Here is an 8,854-nt window from a genome sequence, read left to right as displayed (position 1 = left end):
TTCTCCAGTTGGTAGTCAAAATTCTTCTAGTCAATAGAAGACTGGTTTGAGAAACCCTAGTGGTCTATCGCCCCAGTTGAATAGTGACAAGAGTATACCATTACATCTATTTGTGTATACAACACTGTCACCTCCAAGTTTGTATGAACCCCAAGTTGATGAAGTAAAGTTGGTAGCCCCAGGAGTTGCAACATTCTTACTGCAATACTGGTGCTCATCACTTTTTGGCACCGTTGTCGGGGCGGTGTCTGAGCATGGAAAATTTTAGGGGCTAATATTCGCAAGTGGGCTAATTCTCCATGGTTTTTCCAAAAAAAATATTCGCCAATTTCCTTTTTATCTAAAGATGATTCGCCCAAATTTTATAGTATAAAATTCTTTTATCTTAAAATTTCCCAAAATTGTATAAAGACTATATATAAAACTATTATAAATTTACACATTTTTACAAATATATCAACAAACATTTTATAATTTGCAATTTCGTGACTAGTGAGATTCGCCAAGGTTTCTAAACTTCAAGACAAATTTTCATTGTTGATATTTTCCCTGTGTTTGAGTAGATGTGATTTCTTTCTTTCTTTCTTTCTTTCCTTATTTCCTTCTCATTCTAAAAATAGTTCCATTTAGTAGACAATTGCAATTTGGTTTTGATTTCTTTCCAACTCTGCAATTAGTTCCATTCAACAAGTAGTTGCAATTTGGTTTTTCTTTCTTTCCATCTTGCAAGAAGTTCAAAAAAACCCTAAAGAGAAGAAAAAAAACTCCTTTCATGCCTCGTAGGAGTAGAGACAATTTAGGGAAATTTTTGCCAAATATCCCCACCACATCAAACATCCAACCTTCCCTTTTCTTCAGTGGCTATGAGCTAGAGGACCCATTAGGCGAACAAATAGAGATTTTTGAAGAGACTATTGGGGAAGAAGAAGAGACCATTACACCAATTTACACCAAGGCTGAAAATAGAAATGAATGGGAAGACAGAGATAGAGCTGAGGGTTCTTTTCCCATCAGAGAAACTAATGGGGATGCTAGGATGAAAAACATAAGCCCCTCTACTCTTCCTCACTTCCATGGCCTGACCTCAAAAGACCCGGATACTTTTTTGTTTGAGTTTGTTGTCATATGCAGAACTTATGATTACACCTCTGATGATAAGAAGTTGAAATTATTCCCATCCACTCTCAAAGATGCAGCCTTGCACTGGTTCATGGGTTTACCTAGGGATAATATCACCACTTGGGCTTAGATGCAACAAGCCTTCAACAATAAGTATAGGGACTACTACAAGTCCAAAGATACCAAAGAGGAAATTTTTAGAATGACCTTGGGACATGATGAATCTTTAGAAGATTATGAGGAAAGATTCCAGCTCAGCTACAAAAGGGCCAAGTGCACCCTTGATCCTAAATCACTTAAGCTAGTCCTTCTTAGGGGGGTTAAGGAAGATCTCCTAGAAACCATAAACTTGTTGTCAGGAGGGGACATCTACCAGTTATCCTATGATGATATCAAGACAGTTTTCAGGAATCATTCTAGGGAAGCTAGAAAGAAGGGTAGGGCTAGTCAAGCTGTGGCCAGTTTGTCCTCTTCCAACACATCCATAAAAAGTGAAATTGGGAACATGTTGGAATACTTTAAGAGTGAAATGTTGCATACCCTTGCTTTGCAAATGGACACCATGCAGATCAAGAGGAAGCAGGAGGAAGAAGAGAGAGCCTTAGCTATCTTCTACCCTAGATGCACCAAGAGGCACCCTAGGAATGAATGTCCATTGAATCTCATAGAAATTTTCTCAGTCTGTGAGGAAAACCACTCCATAGACAAGTGCCCTTCCCTGCCTGGATTAAAAGTTGTGTATTAGGGAACTGAAGGGGTGACTGAACAACTCTGCTACATCAATCAAAGGAGGCCTCAAGGACCTCGACCATACCAGCAAGGCATGCAAGGGGCATCCTATTCATATTACAACCCTAATCAGAATACATCCATTCCCCCTTGGTTCCCTCCTGCTCATCCTTCGTGGTCCACACCTTCTCCCTGGTCTTTTGCACCTCAATACCATTCCCAATCTACCAACCAACCATTTCATCCATATGCTCCTCCACAACCTTAGTGGAATGCACCATCCCAAGGGTGGAGGCCCCCATACAACCAAGCTCCAGCTCTATTGCCTCCACCTCCATCTCAACCACAACTCCTACACCCTGCTCCACCTAAACAACCTCAGATGCCTGCCCAGTAGGTCTACAATGGAGAAACGTCCTACCCTGCCTATGTTGTGGAAATTCTTGAAATTAACCTCAGGTCTGGAAGAGTGCTTCTGGATAACCAACCTCCATCTCCACCTTAGGAGCGTGAATAAGAAAAAGAGGAAAGTGTCCCTCAAGCAAATACACCTCCTTTTCCTGAGAGATTAATCCATCCTGTCCAGCACACCCCAGAAGAGACTGAACTTCTGGGTGAGTTGAAAAATTTGTGTGTCAAAATCTCGCTTCTCCAAGCTATCAAAGATGTCCCCATCTACAACAAGTTAATCAAGGAGAAGTGTTTCAAACATCTGGGAAGGCAAAAGAAAGACACCCCTACCATTAATGTCATTGGACAACTGTCTGACTTAATGTTGGGGTGGGTGATTTGCCCAAAGTATCTAGATCCTGGAAGTCCTGTAGTAGATGTACACATCGATGGCACCATTGTCCCCCATACCTTGATTGATCTTGGGGCTGCCATCAATGTGATGACTAAGGAGACTATGCTTAAACTGAATCTCCAAGGATCATTAAGAAAGACCACAATAGTCTTGCAGCTTGCGGACAGATCCACAGTAGCTCCTGAGGGAATTGTTGAGGATGTGATGGTCTCCATTGATTCCTGGGAATACCCTGCTGACTTCTTAGTTCTCCAACCTAAGACCAAGTTCAATGGTTATCCTCTCATCCTTGGGAGGCCATGGTTAGCCACTGCCGATGCTTACATAAGTTGCAGGGTTGGGAACATGACCATTAAAAATGGGCATCTTTCCAAGCAATTGGTCTTGTACCCTCCTGCTCAACCATCTCTAGAGCATGACTTACCTTTATGGTTAAAAGAGGAGGAAGAAGATGAAGTATACTCTTCCCCAATCTATAACCTAGATGCTACTATAGGAGGGGGACAACCTGATGAAGATGACCTGATTGAGAAAATCCTCCAGAATCAACCCCCAACACCATGTCTCTTAAGGAGTTAGTAAAGGAAGCCAAAGACAAACCTTTGGATTGATATATGCTTAGCTGAGCCAAGCCCTACTCATGTCAAGATGATAGAATTCAACCCTGAAAGAGCATTGAAAATCAACCCCTCTCTCTTTGTACACCAAGAAGATGAGTTATGTGACATGCTAAGAAAGCATTTGGATGCCTTTCATTGGAGTTACAACGAATTGAAGGGAGTACACCCTTCGATGTGTACCCACCACATTTACATCAAGGAAGGTTGCAATCTAGTCCGCTAACCTTAGAGGAGAATGAACCCAAACCTCAAGGATATAGTCAAAGAAGAACTGCAAAAGTTGTTGGATGTAGGGTTCATTTACCCCATCTCAGATAGTGAGTGGGTGTCTCCTCTGGTTCTGGTTCCAAATAAAAATGGAAAGTGGAGGATCTGTGTGGATTATCGAGAGCTAAACAAAGCCACAAAAAGGGACCATTTCCCTCTACCTTTCATTGACCAAGTATTAGATGGTCTAGAAGGAAAGAAGTTCTTCTCTTTCCTGGATGGATTTAGTGGTTACAATCAAATCTAGATCAGCCCAGAGGACCAGGATAAAACCACCTTCACCTATCCCTGGGGTACCTTTGCTTATAGGGTCCTTCCTTTTGGTTTATGCAATGCCCTTGCCACTTTCCATAGAGTAGTCCTAAGCATCTTTGCAGAGCTAGTCCATGATTCTATGGAAATTTATATGGATGATTTCACCCCCTATGGGTGCGATTTCCTAGAGGCTCTCTCTAACTTGGGAAAGGTGTTAAATAAATGCATTGAAATGAACTTATCCCTTAGTCCCAAGAAGTGTGAGTTCTTAATGACTGCAGGGACTGTTCTAGGTCACTCAATATCCTAGGAAGGACTGCAAGTAGACCCAAATAAGATAGTTATCATAAAGAGGGTCCCTACTCCTCAGAAGCAGAGGGATGTCAAAAGTTTCTTAGGCTTAGCCAGATACTATAGGAGATTCATAAAAGAATTTAGCAAGGTATCCTCGCCCTTGTTTGGACTATTGGCCAAAGACTCTGAATTTTTATGGTCAGAAAGCTGCCAAGAGGCCCTAGAAACCCTAAAGGACAAGTTGACTACTGCACCTATTCTCCGAGGCCCAAATTGGGCTCTTCCTTTTCACATACATGTTGATGCCTCTCACAAATCTATAGGAGCAGCTCTAGGTCAAATAGATGACAAGCTACCTTATGCCATTTACTTCATCAACAAAAATTTATCCAAAGTCAAGTTAAACTACATAGTGACTGAAAAAGAGCTCCTAGTTGTTGTCCATTCATTGAATAAATTTAGACATTACATTACTGGTTACCAGACATTTGTACATACCAACCATGCTGCCATTAAATATTTGATGAACAAACTTGACGTGAATGCTCGAATTATTAGATGGTTGCTTTTTTTACAACAATTTGATCTGACTATTATTGATAAGCCTAGAAGAGAAAACGTAGTTGCAGATTTTTTTTGTCCAAATTAACTTTGCCTGAAGGTGAGAAGGAAAGGTTGATGACCAGCTACCAGATGAGAATTTATTCACCATTTTAGTTCTCTCTTTGTGGTTTGCTGACATAGCCAACTACTTAGTAGCTGCACACTTCCCTCCAAATTGTCCTTCAAGTAAAAGAGTAGAATTATAAGGAAAAGTGCTCCATTCACTTGAATTGGGGGAAATATCTTCAAGTTTGGCCCAAATCAAATTCTAAGAAGATGTGTCAGGGAGGAGGAAGTTTTTTACCTCCTTATGGTCTGTCATGATGGGCCTTGTGAAGGTCACTTTGCAACCAAAAGGACAACATTCAAGGTACTACAAGCTGGCTATTACTGACCCACTCTCCACTAGGATGCAAGAAGGTATACCAGCTGTGTGATCGGTGCCAAAGGATGGGGAAACCTACTCCCAGGGATGAAATTCCTTTGCAACCTCAAGTCAATTTCAAGCCATTTGACAAGTGGGGCATGGATTTCATTGGGCCCATTGATCCTCCATCAAGATAGAAAAATTACATCATTATGTGCACCGACTACTTAACAAAGTGGGCTGAAACCAAAGTTATCAAGGTAGCCACAGAAGAAAAAGTGGTTGAGTTCTTGAGGGAAAATGTTTTTTACAAGTTTGGATACCCTAGAAAGCTGGTCACTGATCAGGGAAGTCAATTCACCTCACACATGATTGAGAATCTGTTAAGCCAACATAAGATCAAACAAAGAAAGTCCACTCCTTACCACCCTCAGGCTAATGGACAAGTAGAAGTCACCAACAGAGCATTGGAAAGCATTTTGACTAAAGTGGTTAGTAACAGCAGGAAGGATTGGGCAAACAAACTAGTGGATGCCACCAGGCCTACAATACAACTTGGAAGACCACCACTGTCTTCACCCCTTATGATTTGGTCTATGGGAAGAAGGCTCTGCTGTCCATTGAATTTGAGTACAACACCTTAAGGATGGAAACACAATTGGATCTAGATGTCACAAGGGCACAGCAAGAGAGATTTCTCCAGCTTAAGGGGTTAGATGAGTTCAAGATGCATGCCCTCCTACACACATAACTAACTCAAGTACAAACAAAAATCTGGCATGACAAAAATATCAAAGACAAATTGTTTCAAGAAGGCAATTGGGCCCTGCTATATGACTCCCGGTACAAAGATTTCAAAGGCAAGTTGATGACCAGATGGTTGGGACCATGTGTGATAGAAAAGTTCCATGATAATGGCACTTTTCAGATAAGAAACATTGATGAAGAAGGTATCCCTTTGCTTATCAATGGATACATATTGAAAGTCTACAAAAAGCCTTTGTTAAAGAAGGAGTTCATTAGTAGCATCAACAAGGCAGTAATGGTGATTGAAGGAGTCTCGGCTTCCACCTCACCAAGTTCTTGAGGTCTATTGAAGTTTTAAAAATAAATAAATAAATAAAGAGACCGAGGTGAAAACCTCCATGAGGCACTTGAGGCCCACTCTTAGGTTGAAAACCTCTTTGAGGTAGCCCAAGAGTATTTAAAAAAAGAAAAAAAGAAAAAATAAAAGGAAAAATAAAAGACCTCTGGGTGAAAAACTCTTTTGAGGTGCCTAGGGCAGGCAACCATGATTTAAACCTCCTTTGAGGCAACCTAGTTTTCCTTCAAAAAAAGAAGAGAGAAAAAGCATAAAAATAATGGTAGGGACATCAAACCTGCCCATTCATAACAATTCTAGTTTTTGCAGGTTTTCAAGAAGATAATGGACACAAAGATTAGAGGGTAGAAAGCCCTACAAAACCACATGCTTTTATTCATCCATTTCATCTCTTCTATAATCCCATGTTCCTTCATCCATACTCATCTCTAGCAACAAAAAAATTCAAATTTTGGGCATTTCTGTGCTTTCTACAGGTTTTCCTGTAATTACTATAGGAGTTTCCTGTAGTACTACAAGAAGTTCTGAAAATCTACAGGAAAGATAGTCCGATGGAGAAATTATGATGCAGGCCTATTTTGGGATAAAAAAAAATGCCATTGACTTCACCACGTCTCAACCAACACCCTTCATGACCATGTCACCCACTATGTCCATCAAAAAAATCTAGTTAGAAAAAAAATGAAGAAACAAAAAGAGAAAAGAACATCAAAGGGGCATGCCACCAACAACCTACCTCACCTACCACTCCATGGCCACACCTTCCACTCATTCCAATACCTATTCACCCTCCAAGCAGAGAAAGGACACAAAAATTCAAAAAAGGGCAGCTACAGGATTTCCTGTAGTAGTACTACAGGAAACCTTGTAGCAACCTATTTTGAAGTAGCAGTAGGCTCCAGGCCTAAGAATCAACACCATGATTGAAAAAGGAGAAGCACAATGACAGACACAATGGAACTTCTCTAGAGCTCAACAAAAATAGAGGAAGCCAGCACTTGCACGTCAACAAAAAGACAACCCATCAACAAAATGAAATTAAAAAGAAAAATCACAAAGATGTACCTGAGTCATGAGCAGCACAGCAAAACCACCCTCTAGCATGCATCAGCAAGGCAAAGGAAGCCACAAGTATGTCACCTCATCCATACTCCCTCATAAGTACGAATATGATTAAAACTATAGGAATATGTAGAAAGTTGATTTTATAAGCGAAGGTGGCCAGTTAACTTGGCCACCTTCAGTCTGATAACAAAAAGTAAAGTGTTAGTCAACTAGACACGTGGCAAGGTCACATCAAGGGGAATAAATCAAAAAGGTGGTCAAGTTATGGTGAATAGAAGTGGGTGATGATTATGAGGAAGGGTGGCATGTTAACTAGTAGTGGGACCAACGGTCCAAAAGGAGAAATACGTACTTGGCCAGCCAGCACATCAATCAATGAAATCAACCATAAATAGAAATATTCCCTGACTTTCATGTAAAGTATTGTTCATTTTGATAATTTGAGAGATGAGATAACCTCGAGGAGCCATCGAAAGGAAAATTTAGTCTCGGCCTACCTACAGTGAGCACCTATAGGAAACACAAAGAAACTACAGGAAACAGTGAGCACCTACAGGAAATATAGGAAAACTACAAGAAACAAGAAGGATTGTCAAAAATGTTGTAAGTGGGTGCCTAGGGCCAGCAATTCAATAATTCTCATCACCAAAGCATTGCAGAGAAATTTAGATGCCATATCCTCTATGCTTTCATTTGTAAAGAGGAAAAGGAAATAAATTGTCATTTCTTTTAAGTATTTACAATGTGCATAGAAATAGACAGAATTCTGTAGAAGATGGTGTAAAGTAAACTCTAAACCCTCATCACCTAGAGAAGTTATTAAGCTATATCCAACCAAAATTCATACAAACAAATTGATAGAGAGAAAAGATGACAGGGGGTTTCAACAAAAGGGATCCCACCAGAACAACCAGAATACACCAACATCCTCCTGTGGTAGAAATATTTACAAGGCATAAATGGCTAGGATTATTTGAGCTACTTAGGGGATATGATGATGATATAGCTAGGGAATTTACAATGTCACTCATACCTCTAGCTAGAGTCAATGCCACTGCTGTAGTGAGGGGTTTGTCAGTAACAATTACCCCTGAGAGCATTAGCAGGATCACTACACTTCCTCTAGGGTTGCAATGGAGAAAAGAGGACAAAACTAGCAACACTCTTGCCAAGAAGAGATTTTTCTTGGAAGGAGAAGAACCAATTGAAGACAAAAATGGGATTAGAAGGGAAAGCATTCCATATCCTTGGAATGAAGTAAGCTATCACATCATCAAGTATATTTCTTGTGAGGGTAGACTCAGTATAGTCTACAGGTACCAATTTAGACTCCTCCATGAGCTGAGATTTGGAGAAGAGTTACCTCCTCATAGAAGACTTAGTGTGCCTTACTTTTTGTTACAATCAATGATAGACATGAGCATCAAAGTACAAGAAGGAAAGCATCAGCAGTTGGCACATCATGGATTGATCAAACTCATACTAGAAGATGCCCTAAACAACTTGAGAATCCCTATTATGTGGTCAACATTTGCAGACATGAATGAAGAAGATGAAATTCAAGCCATTGAGTATGAAAGAGACCCTACTTCTAGTGATGAAGAAGAGGGAGAAGAGCCTGAAGAAGA

Source organism: Pinus tabuliformis, chromosome J (assembly GCF_031772625.1).
Source record: "Pinus tabuliformis cultivar Carrire ecotype Pingquan chromosome J, CPIR1, whole genome shotgun sequence".
Lineage (NCBI taxonomy): Eukaryota > Viridiplantae > Streptophyta > Pinopsida > Pinales > Pinaceae > Pinus > Pinus tabuliformis.
Note: the sequence above shows the minus strand (reverse complement) of the source record.